We start from the raw sequence: 16,839 nt of genomic DNA, 5'->3' as shown, positions 1-16,839 counted from the left end.
CCTATGTAAAACTTTAGTCGCCATTTTGGCCCCACCCTACCCCCGGGGTCATGATTTGAACAAACTTGAATCTACACTATCTAAGGATGCTTCCATATAAGTTTAATCTTTCCTGTCCCAGTGGTACCTGAGAAGAAGATTTTTAAAGATTTTCCCTATATATTCCTATGTAAATTTTTGATCGGCCATTATGGCCCCACCCTACCCCTGGGGGTCATGATTTGAACAAACTTGAGTCTACACTTCATGAGGATGATTCCACATGAGTTTCATCTTTCCTGACCTAAAGGTTCTTGAGAAGAAGATTTTTAAAGATTTTCCTTATATATTCCTATGTAAATTTTTGATCGGCCATTATGGCCCCAACCTACCCCCGGGGGTCATGATTTGAACAAACTTGAATCTACACTACCTGAGGATGATTCCACATGAGTTTCATCTTTCCTGGCCCAGTGGTTCTTGAGAAGAAGATTTTTAAAGATTTTTCCTATATATTCTAATGTTAAGCTTTGATCCGCCATTTTGGCCCCACCCTAACCCCAGGGGTCATGATTCGAACAAACTTGAATTTACACTACCTGAGGATGATTCCACATGAGTTTCATCTTTCCTGGCTCAGTGGTTCTTGAGAAGAAGATTTTTTAAATATGCCATTAATTTTTCTCTAATTCATAATTATCTCCCCTTGGAATAGGGTCCAGCCCTTCATTTGAACAAACCTGATTCCCCTTTACCCAAGGATTCTTTGTACCAAGTTTGATTGAAATTGGTCCAGTGGTCTTGAGAAGAAGATGAAAATGTGAAAAGTTTACGACGACAACAACGACAACGACGACAACGACAACAACGCCAACGACAACGACGACAGACAACGGACAAATTTTGATCAGAAAAGCTCACTTGAGCCTTCGGCTCAGGTGAGCTAAAAATAAATAAAAAATAAGCACTATTATTGTGCCTGGTTTTACTCTAAAATACACAAAAACCCAGGAGCTTCCAGGGGCTTTGCCCCCTGGGCCCCCACCAGGGCTTCGCCCTGGACCCACTGGGGGCCTTCAGGCTGCCCCCCATACCCCTTGCCTCAACAAAGTTATCCATGCCCCCCCCTAACCGCAAATACAAGTTGGCTGTTCAAATGCACAAGCTAGCAAATAGATTAAAGTTCTAAAAATGTTTTCATGATGATATCTGTTCACAATGTTCATATGTGATAACTATTACATAAAAATTAAATAATGATGGTGATAAAATGTGATCAATTTTTAACAGTTACAACATATATCTTGTATATTATTCATTATAATTACAGATTTTTGTCCCCCGCTTTCGCGAAAGCGAGGGGACATTAAATCTCATTCGTCTGTCTGTCTGTCCGTCTGTCCGTCAGTCTGTCAGTCGGTCAGTCTGTCCGTCACAAAAACTTTAACCTTGCCAATAACTTTTGATTTAGTGGAGCTATGACTTTCATATTTCACATGTGTATTCCTTGTGACAAGACCTTTTTTTGGGTACCACCAAATTTGACCTTTTGACCTTGACCTTGGAGTTTGACATACTTTTATACAAAAATTCCAAACTTTTACTTTGGCCATAACTTTTGAACAGTTGGTACTAGGACTTTCATATTTCACATATTAATTGTTCGTGGCAAGACCTTTCATTGGATAACAACAACCTTGACCTTTTGACCTTGACCTTGGAGATTTACGTACTTATGAAAAAACTTTAACCTTGACCATAATTTTTGATTTAGTGGAGCTATGGCTTTCATATTTCACAGTTGTATTCCTTGTGACAAGACCTTTCGTTGGGTACCACCAAATTTGACCTACTGACCTTGAACTTAGAGTTAGACATACTTTTACAAAAAATGCCACACTTTGATCTTGGCCATAACTTTTGAACAGTAGGTACTAGGACTTTCATATTTCACGTTTGTGGCAAGACCTTTCATTGGATAACAACAACCTTGACCTTTTGACCTTGACCTTGGAGATTTACGTACTTATGAAAAAACTTTAACCTTGACCATAACTTTTGAACGGTGAGGACTAAGGCTTTCGTACTTCACATATGTAATCCTTGTGAGAAGACCTTTGATTGGATACCAACAACTTTTACCCTTTGACCTTGACCTTGGAGTTTTATCTACTTTTTAAAAACTTTAACTTTGGTCACAACTTTTAAACAGTGGATACTAGGACTTTTATATTTCACATATTTATTCCTTGTGGCAAGACATTTCATTGGATACCAACAACCTTGACCTTTTGACCTTGACCTTGGAGATTTACGCACTTATGAAAAAACTTAAACCTTGACCACCATAAATTTTGAACGGTGAGGGCTAAGGCTTTCGTACTTCACATATGTAATTATTTTGAGAAGACCTTTGATTGGATACCAACAACTTTTACCCTTTTTACCCTTTGACATCGGAGTTTTTAACAACTTTTAAAAAAAACTTTAACTTTGATCACAAGTTTTGAACGCTAGATACTAGGATTTTTATATTTCACATATGTATTCTTTGTGGCAAGTCCTTTCATTGCATATCAACAACTTTGACCCTTTGACCTTGACCTTTAAGATTTACGTACTTATGAAAAAAACTCTAACCTTGACCATAACTTTTGAACAGTAAGGGCTAGGGCTTTCATACTTCACATATGTTATTCTTTTCAGAAAACCTTTCATTGGATATCAACAACTTTGACCCTTTGATCTTGACCTTGGAGCCGACTTATTTTTTAAAAAAAAAATTACTTTGGACATAACTTTTAACGGTCAGGATTAGGGTTTTCATACTTAAATAAATCAACTTCAATGTAACTTTCTAAATAAATGACATATGATAAGATGTTCATATTACACACATTATGTTATAAAAAAAATAACATCTCACCCACAAAGACACCGAGAGCGGGGGACCCCAATTCTTTGAATTTGCTTGTTCCCTTTTATCACACATATTTAATTCCTAAATGTTTAATTTTCTCTGTAATTGATCAGACTTGAAAGGTGAAATTTGAAAGTAAATATCTCTCTTTTTGCAAATAAAATAAAAAATCTAACAAATACGATCCCTTCAGACGTCTTTAATGTACTATTTCAATGTATTGATATAATTGCTGTTAACTTTCTTAAACTTTACATGAACAATTTTTGTAGACCCATAAAAAATCGAGATTTTTTGTGTATCTGCGCATGCGCTGACTCTTTTTTTGGAGTCTTTTTCAGTCTCAATTTCTTACTTCTGTTAACTTCATTTTTGGAGTTTGTCTACCCATAGCAAAAAGAAATGGTATTTTTCCATTTTAATTATTTCCATTCATTCAGCATTTTATTTCAATTTTTCATTTCAAAAGCATTTTTCTTACATTTCTCTATCGTTCAATTTTCGAAAGCCATTTTTTCAGCACCATTTAAAAACCATTTCTGTTAGAAAATGCTTTATAAATGGTGAACATGCAACATTTTCTTTCCATTTATTTGAGTAAATGGAAAAGAAATGCCAGTTTGGTGATCAAACTTGCTTGAGTGGACCATTTTTCTCCCATTTATTTTCTGAGAAATGGAGAATTGAAAAAAATGTTAGCTTTAGGTAGAATTTGTTGTTGGTGTTTAATTGATGCCATGTGCCAGGTTTTTATAATGGGGCACTGGATATCAGATTTCCTCCAATGCTCTGTAGTGACCGCCTTTTCCGTAAGTTTGAATATTGGACAAGAGCACTTTGACCTAGCTGGTAGTGAGTTTAGGTGGCTGAAGTTATTCTTCAAGGAGTATTTAGGTTTTTAGTGATATTTGATGCTGACAAAACTGTACATTGATGGTCAAAGCAGAAAAAGAATTACTAACTTCTAGGAGGATATAATATATGTGACAGTTTTTCATATTTCCAACATTTGGGAATTAAGTTGGCAGAAGATTTATGTAGCACATTTACCATACACAGAAAGGACCTTATTATTCTTTTTGAGTGGTAAGTATAAATATCAGTGAATATTTTTATCAATGTCAGCTAAAGAAAAATGTTCTTTTTCCAAAGAAAACACATAAGGAATGCCCATTAAACATGCTGATGCAATAATCTCTAAACCAATTAATTAATCCTAATTGTTTACAATTGGTCAGACTGAGGGAACTTGGATTTCTACTTTTGTAAATTCTTATTGATTGAACTTCAATTGTAAATTGTAGGAATAAACTATATTTTGGCATTTCTTTTTATTTTTTAGAGTACTGGTTGCTTTTGGACATGTTGGAGCACCACAATGGACATGCAGGATTCAAAATATAATTTTTTTAAAGATGGAGACTACCACAATATTCAGACCAAATAAGTTAGGATTTTGACAAAAACATCCCAGGATTGAAAACCGTGATTATAAAAATTGCATAAGCAAGTGACCTCGTTTTGTGACTCACAGCCTGATCTACAACTAAGAAAATGGATTTTTAAAGTGCTTATTCTTTGCATATGGATTAATTAAGGACCCAGCTAAATTTTCCATTTTTCAATTATAGATAAAATGTGTTTAAAATGGATATTAAATGGCTAAAACAAAAACCATTTATTTTTCATTTTTTATCTCATTTGCATAAATGGTTTTGGAATGGTTAATTTGCATGTTACAGGGCCTAAAAAAATGGAGTTTGAATGGGGTTTGAATGGAGTTTGAATGGAGATAAAATGAAAAATGGTTTTTAAATGGTCATTCTTTCTGTTGAGAATTCTTGAAAGATTTGACAAAATAAATGGCTTCTGAATGGTCTTTAAATGGTCGGAAAAGAAATGGTTTTTAAATGGTATCTAAATGGATTTCATTTTGGTAAGGGTAGACTGATAAAGGACTACACGTACACAATTCAGGCAATGTTACAGTAGTATGAGTAAAGCATAATATGACTAACCTGTATTCATATCACACCCTGTACTGCTGTACACATCACGCACAGTTCTGGTTTGGTGTCATAGCTTTATTGCAAAGCTCTAATATTTGTCATGTTTTAGAGCACCATGTTAATGTATATATATAAATATACACAGTAACACATATGTACACAGTCACCATTTTATTATGCATGGTCAGAGACTTGATCATGCAATTTGATATACTAGGCCGGAATTAAAAATATCTTTGTTTCCCCTAACCCGACCCTAAATTCTCAAGTTGGGTCGGTAGGTAGGTAAACAATTTTATTTTCTGATAGCAGCTTTGAAAATACATTGTAAAATTTAATGGAAAGTTACATTTAAAAATAAGAAAAGTACAAAACAAATTGATTTGTGAACAAAGTGCTAAGTACTGGTATCATGCATATGCCTTTTAAAAGCAAAACTCATGATTAATAAATTCACAACTGTAATTTAGTTGAACTTGTGAAATATCTCACGCAAGAGTACATTTATATAAGTCGAATAAAAGAGACAAGATTCTCAACTACGCAAAGACTGGACATCAGAGTATATTTTTTCAAACCTTCAATCAGCCTCCAGTGCTTATATACAATCAATGTACCTTTTTGAGGGCCGTGAGATTTGCAGTGATTCTGGAGTATTTTGCTTTGGAGTTGAGACGTAATTAAGTGGCTAATTTTAAGCCACGGGTTAAAATACCAATGAGGAAGGTTGAAAACGGTCCCTCAAAATTAAGGTACCATAAGTGTCCAGTGTCGCAGAAGATGCTGGCTGAAAAAAGATCCCCAAACTGCTTAATGGCAAAAAAAGAGCGTAGTGCGTCTAAATTTGGAGCAATGGGGAAGTGTTCAAATGCAGTCCCAACAAATTTCGAAGGGGTTATAAGCAAAGAAACAGCCAATCTTCCAGGGCCTAATTAAAGAAAAATACACCGGACGTCGAAGGAAGCTGAATTGAAATGATTTCAAAACTTTTTGGAAAGAGTATGTAAACAACAATATTTAAATGAAGCAAACAGAATCTATAAATGATAAAAATGCTATATACAATGTCATAGTCACGAAATTTAACCATTAAATAAAGGCATGAAAAAGGACAACTGAATTATATCAGGATGAATATCGAGACATATTTACATTAACTCCTATGATTCCATAATGGCATATAGTAAACACAGGAACATAGATGAATTGGTAATTAGATCAAAATTCAAATTGAATAAAATGCAGTGAAATTGAATGTTGTGTTTAATAGGTGGTACCCTCATCTGCTCATGAGGCTGGCCTTTCCATGTATAACGTATCTTGAATTCAACAGACAGAATTGTTTGTTCCTTGTTTACCCTCCCTTTCGAAAATTTATTTACTCACATGGAGACGCCAAGACACCGAAACACTCTAAATTAGTCATTGTAAAATTTATTTTTAAATTGTTTCAAGAGTGAAGAATTCTTGTTATCTAAAGGCACAAGATTGAGGCGTTGCCGTTGTTTTATGAAGAACTAATTCTCGCCATTTTATTTCCAACAAATACTTGAAAATCACGGTAGAACAATGTTTGCCATTCTCTTAAAATCTGATTTTGATAGAATTGTATGTTATAAAACTTGGTTGACAATAAAAAAAAATTTTAAATCATCTTATTTGAAAAATCTTTTCAGTCGGCGCGATTTCATTGGGTCGGTCGCGTTAGGGGAAACAAAAGTAATTTTTATTTTGGCCCTATATACAGGTCCAGCACAATACCCCGATAAAGGTATATAGCTTGATAAACAGCTATTTAGCTTTATGAAGGTATTTTGAAATACCTTTGTTCAAGGTATTTTATGTAATGAAAATTCGAAAAAATTCTTTAAAAATTACCCAAATACTGAAAGTTGAGTTCTGAGTTTTTGTCAGTGTGTCTACTCGTGCATAAAAACACTCTGGTATAAAAAAGAAAGCATAAAATAATGTCTCCTCACACAACATGTTTTTCTACTGATTTCATTGTGTTTGTACTTGTGCATGGGTGAATTTAAAGACGTACAACACACTGGGGGAGATAACTCTTGCGATTTCAATTGAACGTTTGATGTGACATCGAGTTAACGAGGCTTGAGGGTGGCAGCCATTTTTAGACTATTTCAATCTCATTTCAAAGGAGAGCTCCATATAAAGATATAGAAATTGATCAAATTTAAAAACTGAAATTTTTGAATTTTTTCTTCGTCAAATGATAGTTCACAGCTAAAGAAACCGTATCTGAAAAAATAAGTTAGATCTGGTGGTTAATTTGGGATTAATTTGTTGACCCTCCAGCCTCCTTAAACATCAAAAATAAAGAGTCAAAACGACGAGTAAAACGATCCCGATGTATATCAATCATGAAAGAAAATTGGGATAAGGGGCTTGGCTGTAATTGTGCGTACTATACTCAACCAATAAGTATTTTTTTAGTTAACCGGATTAAACACTGTAAAAGCAAGATATAAAATACCATCCCTTAATGTTTATTTCATTTCATTTCATATACAATAAATTGTATTTTTGATCAAAGCAAATCAAAATTTTTTTCAATTTTCATTACAGAAAATACCTTGATCAAGGTATTTTAAATACCTTGATAAAGCTATATAGCTTTATCAAGCTATATACCTTTACCGGGGTATTGTGCTGGACTTAATATAATAATCTGATAATTTTGATGTAGGAAATGAGAGATGTATACTCCCTTCCTATGATATCGCGGGTTCTATGGTATCGCGGTATTTCTGTTTATGAGCTGGCACGCGCTGAAAACGGCACGTGATAGCCCGATATTTTTATACATTGTAAACATAGCCATGTTGAATTCCCTGACAATTTTTTTTAGCAGAATTTCGCATCCTTTGATTTGTTTACTTCATTTCTGTAATATTTTCGCACTTTGGTCGACATTGATAAATTTTACGAAAACTATGTGATATATACCAACATGAAAACGATGAAAAAACTAAGATAACAAAGTTCAATCGGAACATGCTATAGTTTGGTGTTTACTATAAAAACGAGGCTTCGAAGATCACGTGATTTCCTTTTATGGAAGTGGAAAAAAAATTAAAAAGTATGGAAAACAGTTTTTGTAAAAAATTAACAAAAATTTCGCTGGTAAAAAAAAAATTGAACACTGCAGTTTGACCTGAAACATTACGAATTATTTATCAAACATAGCTTTTTTTTCTTTTTTCTTTATAAAAATATTTTTCACTAGAGAAAGAAATGTTAAAGAATTGAAAATTCAAAGTTTAACCAATAAAAATAAAAAAAATCAGCAGGGTTTTTTAAATTCCGGAAAAATATCAAACCGATAGATACTTGTTAAATATTTACAATTTGTTACTTATAATTTTTTTATTTTCTATCTAAATATTTGTGTCAATTTTCTCTTTATTGCATTTTTTATATTTAAAAGAAAGATTATTGTTCATTGTATCAAAATTTGCCTACTACTACTACTTTTCATATCCTAATTTTTGAGTGAAAAAAGAAAGATATTATTATAAAGACTTCAAAAGAGTTTTGCATGTCTGGAGAGAACATGTGATGTTTGTAAATGAAGAATGTCTGTCTATAAAGCAACTATAATCTATTTTGTTCTTAAATACCCTATAAAAGTTAAAACAAGGGATAAAATCCTATTAGTAAGAAAATAAATTATATCTCCACTTCAATGTAGAAATGGGTGGGAGGGGAAGTACAGTACTTCTAATTGCCCCCCCCCCCCCCCCCCCATTCTTAAATCTACATATACTTCAATGGTTGATAATCTTTTATTTCACTTTGAAGTACAATATCATAAAAGTTTAATTACAACAAAGTCATTAAATTATAGGCATATCATAGTTAAATTGCACTTTTATTTTTTTTTTCAAATATGACACTGCTAGGCCGCCATAGTCTATTGTCAACCGGATACCGCGATACCATAGAACTCTTTTGCGTAGTAAGGTAAACAGTGGTACTTCTTTTCGATAGCTCCTAGTAAATAAACAACAAGATGAAAATTCAACATCAGAACAAGAAATATAGATAAATAATAGAAGAAACTGAAAATGATATTACTTTCTTGAAATATCCCAGGTATGGTAGATATTATTACAAAACAGGTTAACTACCGCGATACCATAGGACCCCAGCGTAATATTTTTTTTAACTTGATCTGTCTTGGGACCTGGTAGGTGTACTCTATATAAAAGCTTCACAATACCTTTATATTTCAAGTTATTTCCGCAATATTATCCACAATGAATACATAACACTAACAGTGAGTGGGTGAGTGACGAAACTTTTTGCTGAATGACAATCTCTCACCAGAGGGCGCGCTCCGCTTACACCTCTGTTGTCGTCTAAAAAGTAGTGTGGATTGTCAAATAATTAAATGTCAACAAAAATTGTATAAACATTGATTGTTTTGTATGTTTTACCAATGATGTTATGTGTTTTAAGCTCTCTGGTAGTAAATATTTTCTAACTTTGACTCCTTGATTTCAAAATGAAAATGTGTTAAAAAATTCTAAACAAAATAGTGCCGTATATATTGAAGCTATTTTAATATATATCCAGATTTTAAAAGTACAGAAGAAGTGCTAAAGATTGATGTTTCTAGATTCATTTTATATAATAACCAAGTTGGTGTGAATCTATAATTTATTTTCGTTTTACAAGATTCTTGTAATTTAGACGATAACAGAGGTGTTGGAGCGGAGCGTAAAAACGCCCTCTGGTGAGAGATTGGCTGAATGACAGTTACATGTACGCAATTTTGTGAATAACGATCCCGACTTTTAAAAGACGTTCGCTTAAAGGTACTTGGACACAGATTTGAAGTTAATATTTTCTCATTTTTTCTGTATAATATCACGAATTATATATTTTTATAGCATTTCACACAAAAATTGATTAAAAATCTTATTTCATTTAAAAGTTATTAAAACTTTTAATTTTTTGGCGGGTTTGATTGACACATATCCTTGCACTTTCACAAATTTTAACTTTATTCATAATCCTTAAGAAAAGTGGCAATTTTGATGTGTTTTAATGAGAAATATAAAAACTTTTATCAAGAAAAATAATTTTATTCAGAGTAGAAATGTTAGAAAGCAAAACACCTTCATATATAAGTATCGTCATTCCGAACTAATTAAGAGATGCGTACAGAGTTTAGCAAATCGAGCACACTCGTGTTATGTACACAGTTTTTGTAAACATGGCTCGAGTTCTGTTATTGTTTATATTTAGAATTCACCGGGTGCGTTTAATCGTCACAGTCTGCTTACCACAACTGCACGGATTGACAATATATTGTGTGTTTGTTTTTCTTTCGAACGTGTCTACTGTGAATTTTCTGGATTATAGTATTAATATTTTTCATTTATACAAAACGAGATTGCCACTTTTCCTAAGGATTAAGAATAAAATCAAATTTGTGAGAGTGCAAGGATATGTCAATCAAACCCGCCGAAAAATTTGAAATTTCAGTATCTTTTAAACGAAATAAGATTTTTAATTAATATTTGTGTGAAATGCTATTAAAATATATAAGTGGTAATATTATAGAGAAAATAATAACTTCAAATCTGTGTCCAAGCAAGTACCTTCAATAACTTCGCACTCTAACCGAGAATTGGCTTATTGCTAGCTTATTGCTAGCGCTCTCGAGCGCTAGCAACTACGTTAGTCCAAATTCCTTGAATGCGCATGCTCGGCCGCCATGGTGGTGCATTCTGAGTAAATAGTCTCGTTCAACCAGACCCTCTGCTGTCTCCGTAAATCTCCGACCACTCTGCTGTTCGGAGTTCACGGAGACAGCCGAGCGTCTGGTTGAGCGAGACTATCTGAGTACACTGTGAAAACTACTACAGATAGATATGGCACGCCAAATTCACAAAAATGAGATAATCATAGTTTCACAATTGATAAACTAGGTTTATCGACTGTAAACTATAGTTTACAAACCGTAAACTATAGTTAACGATTCGTTAAGTATAGTTTTCATCTGTAAAACTATATTTAACGTTTGTTAACTATAGTTTACGAATGATAATCTAAGTTTATCTGTCTGTAATCAAACGTTAACAATAGATTTTGTTGATAAACATAGATTCACGTCTGTAAACTATAAATTACGATCGTTAACTATAGTTAAGAGTTGTTAATCATAGTTTCACAAATCGTGAAACTATATTTATCAGATCGTTAACTATAGTTAACGGTTTGTAAACTATAGTTTACAAATCGTGAAACTGTATTTATCAGAAAATCTATGTTTTGCAATCGCAAATGATTGTTTTCGGTGTTAAGTATAGTTTAAGGTTGTGAAACATAGATTATCGCGTTAACTATGGTTTACAGATGTGAAATATAGATTAACGTTGTTAACTATAGTTTACAGTCCGTAAACTATAGTTTACAACCGATAAACCTAGTTTATCGATTGTGAAACTATGATTTGCTCATTTTTGTGAATTTGGCGTGCCATAGATAGACCATACGATAACAATTTCGTTGTATCATGTTGTAGCATGAAATAACTGTTTATTAATTGTGTAATTTAGGCTTTAGAGATAACTTCATATTTATAATATTTCAAATTCTGGGGTTTTTTTGCTGACGGAAAAGCCCGAGTCATTATCTGATTGTTCTAAACAATGACAAGGGATTTTTTTTTCTTACATCTAAGCACAACCAAAGATAGATTCTAATTTCTAATTGGAATGGTCAATTCAGCCAATCTTACAAATTCTCGAAACAGAGGCAAGAATATGTGTTTAAAAAATTCTGATGTGTATGGCTTTTAACCTAACATATCTTGACAAAGATGACAAGAGGACCAAGTTACTTCACATGCGTTCCAAACTCTCTGGACTCTTTACACAACATACACTTTGATTTATTTACTATTCCTTTCAACTCCCGTGTATTTTCTTTGCTAAATTGCCAAGAAATTCTCTTCTTTAAATCAGCTCATATATGCAATGTCTTAATCGGCATCTTCTCCATATTATATAGAGCCCCCCTTTCCAGTAAAGGTCATATAAGTTCCGTTGCGCCAAAACTCCAATAGGTCAGCCCCCCTTGTTTCTTTACTTAATATGTGTCTATAAAATATACTTTACAAAACAATAATAACTTGATCACTCTCCAGCCTCGATAAAAATCAAAGAATTAAGCAAAATAAATCACTCGATTACGGATCTTCCTTTCTGTGTTTAAAAATCTTTTTAAAAGATAAACTTGTTACCGTCTTCCTTGGAAGACGGTATTGTATAATTTAAATTTTTTACAGTCTTCGGACTATGCACTTCCTCTCTTTTGTGATTGGTAGAAATTGCATGATGAGAAAATTTTCAATTATTTCATTCATTGAATTGCTGTTCAAGGCAAGGGAGATAACTTTATGATGATCTATTTTTCGTACGACTTAACAATTTTGCAAGATTTCCAATCTTAAAAAAATGACAAAACGAACAACAAAATCAGCAGTAATTATTTCTTAATAATATGATATTTTTTATAACAATAGATAAAAAGGTCTCTTTCATTTCATTATAAATAAAATTTAATAGTTATAGCTTGAAGGCTTTACAATTTGTTATAATTCTTTTCACCTTTCTTGTTTGAACAGTGAATTACAGGTTTGCCGATCTCAGCCAGTCAAAGTTATTATTAACCTCGGACGTCAACGGTGATCTTCCATCTTGCTTTCAGTCATGTGATCTTATTTGAATTTCATTCAAATGTCATACATTTGAAATCGGAGTTATTTTGTGACACACTCAATAGTTTTTTCTTGATTTCAAAGCCTGTTAATATGAGGATGTAATCAAAACCTGTTTACGATAAAGAATTGCATAAATTAAGAAACATTTTCGAAGAACGTTATGCAGAGCGAAATATGAAATGAGTGATAAGGCAGTTTCCGGCGAGAAATGTAAGGAGTTGCGTATTCCTCCACCAATCACATCCGAGGTTTGAATGGAGCGGAGCGGAGTCAGCCGAGGATTGCCGATTGAGTCAAAGTTTACGGAGATGACCGAACGACAACCGTGGTAGGGCTAATGCCCGTAAAAAGCTAATTTAGAATTACAAAAGAATTATACGGCCTGTTAAATGTAGATCTGTTTACTGTTTAAGATTGTTGCTAAAGACGGTAAGCATTTTAGAAAAGCTCTACTTGTTTGCCGATTGACTCGTCGACAAGTGCGAGAGACATTCTATACTGAAAGGATTAAGAAACGCATATTAAACTTTTGAGTTAAATTAAAAAAATTATTTCAGATATGTTTTTCAGCATTTTTATCATACATTTTAATTCATCTTTAAGCAACAAGTTACCAAAATTTTGTGCAATTTTGAGTGATAGTTCCTGAGATATTGATATCAATATGGTGACAGCCCCCAAAAATAAAACTAAAAATTCTCATAATCTCCCTTTCGCATCAGTAACAAACTTGATTTTCCTGTGCATTGCGTTTACCAGAGCATTTATTTTTTCAAAGCATTATTATTCAACCCTTTCGACGGTAGTCTTATAATGGCTGAGATTAGCTGTACTATTCCAAAGTCAACCAATCCCCCCGCTCAATCGAATCCCGCGAATTTTCGATGAAAAAAAGAATATACAGAACCAAGCAGGTTTGGTACTTGTGAATGTTTGTAAACAAAATATCGACAAATATTAGCTACATTTTCCAGTGTAAACATGCTGAAAACATTACGCAAACCACGCGTATGTGCGCGTTTGAGAGTAAAATCGATGTAGGCTGGCAAAGCTCGCGGCCCAAAATAGAGTGGAGAGTTTCTGTCAGTTTAGGGTGAAAAAAGTGAGTATGTTTGTCTGCTGTATAAATATCAGTTTTGGTGATAATGCCTTGACAATAACCGAGGTGGCGTGATGAAAAGCCCTATCTTGTTGTGACGTTGGTACGCGCCAACGTCACCGTCATGGTTGATTGGAAACATTTTAAGTTCACTCTCTGACAACCAAAAAACACTTACTTGGTTGAAAAGTTGAAAAAAAAATCTGAACATTAGCATGTTTTTGCCTTTTTATTCACTTGTGCAATATTTAATTCAATTACTAAACCCACAGTAGATTCCGTCAGCCATACCACAATTGCAAGAAATTTATACTGACTGCAAATATGCAAAAATGATGTCTATAACTCTAATGCATAGTATGGTACTACAAAATTTTATAACAAAATTATCATCATTAAAATGCACGTGTATTTGACTTTTTATCATTTCCCCTACGTGATGCCATACATTTCATGGTTGAGCAGTTTTGAGTAGTGATTTAAGTGCAAAGTAACCAAAATGAACATCTCACCAATTCTAATATTTTTCGGTCACATAGTCAGAAAATTTTCCCATATCATGTTCTTGTGCGTTTCTTAATCCTTTCAGTATATATTTAGAGGTCGCGTCATCAAGCTAACACTAACCAGATGCCTGTTCAGCAGAGCGAACGTTCGCGAGCGCTCACCAAAATTCCTTATATCTCCAATAGTAATTTTGGCGAGCTCTCGCGAACGTTCGCTCTGCTGAACAGGCCTCTGACAGGTTGATGTGAGGATCACGTGACCTGGTGTACACATTGGTGCGAGAGACATCCGAGTTGTTCCTAGTGCAAACCCACGCAGACGTTACATTGAAAGTCGTTGCATGAAAGGCAAGATCGAAGAAAAGACAACGAAACCATCTAGGCCTTTTGACTTTGAAAAACGACATTATGATAATTGTGGGAACTACACAGTACATGTATTAACAGCTGTAGTTGATAATGAAAGTAAGCATGGTAAGGATTTTTCACGGTCGGTAAAGTGAGTCACCAGTCTAGACGAACTCCAAAAACGGCGTTAACGGAAGTGAGAATTTCAGTTCAGAACGAGTCCACGCATGCGCAGTTATATCAAAAAACGGTTAAAAAAAATCGTGAAAAGTGTGCTCTTATAAAAAGTGCTTTTTCAAAAAATTGGATTACCTTGCAATAATGTAAGTTCTCAGAAATGATTAATAATAAATGTTTCTAGAGTATGTATTTGTTAGAATTTTGATTTCTTGTGCAAATAGTTATTAATTTCAAATCAAAGTTGAGCAACTTTGAGCTTCAGCCAGACCACAAATCAAACAGTCTTAATCTTATTAAAACATCTATGTGATTGATAATTTGTTGCAGTGATTAAATTAGTCATTTTGTAACACTTTTTACTGATTTTAAAAGTGTTTTTGTAAGTAAAAGACGCTGGCAAATTTTCAGTTGTTCGAATTTCCTCTGTCTTTCATGTCTATCGTGTACTTATAAATTTAGCATATTTAGAGAGCAATGAGCAACCACATTGAAAATACAGCTTACCAATAATTAAAAAAGCACTGATTTTAATACCAAATAAGAGTCGATCAGGTGACAGTAACCTGAGAATTTAAATGTTTTAAAATGTTTTATCCCCCCCAATTATTTTCATGCTGTATCGCCAAATCAATTTAAATTTCTTGATATAGCCTGCATTTGAAAAAATATGGAGGGGGTCCTACTAAACAGAGTACGTGCAAAATATTTACACATGCAATTAATTTCATATTTGATAAAATTTAGATGTAAGTCTTTAGTAAGTAAGTCTGAAACAAAATAGTAATCGAGATTGGGGTATTAGTAATCTTTAATGAGTTGAATTATGGATGTTAGTTTCTTCTCATAATATCGCTAAAAACACATATTCGAGACAAATATTGCAGTTTATAATTATTATGTTTAATCAACGCAGGTAGGTTAAGGTTACAACCAAATATTCTACCTGCCTATATGATATGACGTCATAATAGGCTATATGACGTGAGATTTAGAAATAACAATTTCTTAAAATCAATATCTAGGATTGATTTGAGGTCGTAAAAATGAACCAAAATATGCAGAGGAATAATATCAACGGAATTTTGTCGTTCCTGGGCCTCTGTAGTTATCACAGGGGTTACATACCAAACCCGTGACGTCCTAACTGTTGATCATGCAGTAGCAGAGTGAAAGTGAAAAGTAACGAGAATTGATGTAAACAAACACAAGAAATCGGATTTTAAAAGCATTTAGAATGTATATCATGTGTGATTTTTACGAGTTGATGGCATCAACTCAAGTTATGTTACTGATAAGGGATTCCCCATGTGTTGACACTAATCACATTTTCGTTTGAGTATTTTGCATACAGATTCTTGTATAATATTGGCTTTTTTACAATATTCATGTACTACAGAATGAGAATATGTTTCCTGATATGATTTGAAGTGTTTATAAGCTTAAATACTTACTATTTTTATTTTTCTGGAATTTGTGTCAATCCGCGAGAGAAAATAGTGCAAGGGGCATGCATGCAGTAAAAAATTGTGACATATAGTGCAAACAAAGTCTTGATTTCTAAGTCAATAGATACTAGTATTTTTAACTATTTCAACCTATTTTAAGTAATTTGAAATAGATTTTGAAAGAAAATTTACACAATTAAATATTGTACAAACAAGGTTATTTTTACAAGACTGACGTGTTAGTGGTATATAGATAAACTAATCCTTGCGCTGATCCATTATGCTAGTGACCAGTGCAATTTTCCCGCGATAACTATAGTGATGAAGTGTTTTTATATAGAACACTACTTATGTTTGTAAACAAAGCGAGAAACACCTATTTAAGATAGTCGAAGTAAATCAATTATTAATTTGAGAGGAAAGAAATGAGCCGTATCAGTTGATAAAATATTTTAATTTATGTAAATGCAATTACTTCTTGTGCAAGCAATAAAAGAACCACTGTCTTCCAAAATTTAGATCTGCATCACAACAAGCTTTAAATAAAGGAAATGTCACTTAACATGTCTTTGATTCTTATCTTATTGTCTGCGCTAC

At 33.3% G+C, this 16,839-nt stretch overlaps 1 protein-coding gene across 1 annotated transcript in view; it reads right to left on the bottom strand.

Moving 5' to 3' along the window:
* The window catches only part of LOC134239893 (natural resistance-associated macrophage protein 2-like), a 43,674-nt gene extending 34,449 nt beyond the window's left edge, over window positions 1–9,225 (bottom strand). The window contains exon 1 of the mRNA XM_062722024.1: window positions 9,152–9,225. The gene's annotated coding sequence lies outside the window, so the exon portion shown is untranslated. The remainder of the gene's footprint in view (window positions 1–9,151) is intronic.
* Window positions 9,226–16,839: the final 7,614 nt, after the last annotated feature.

This window comes from Saccostrea cucullata, unplaced genomic scaffold (genome assembly GCF_032062105.1).
Source record: "Saccostrea cucullata isolate Sc308-1 unplaced genomic scaffold, CSIRO_AGI_Scuc_v1 ctg5431, whole genome shotgun sequence".
NCBI classification, from domain to species: domain Eukaryota; kingdom Metazoa; phylum Mollusca; class Bivalvia; order Ostreida; family Ostreidae; genus Saccostrea; species Saccostrea cuccullata.
Note: the sequence above shows the minus strand (reverse complement) of the source record. Positions and strands in the feature narration are given on the sequence as shown.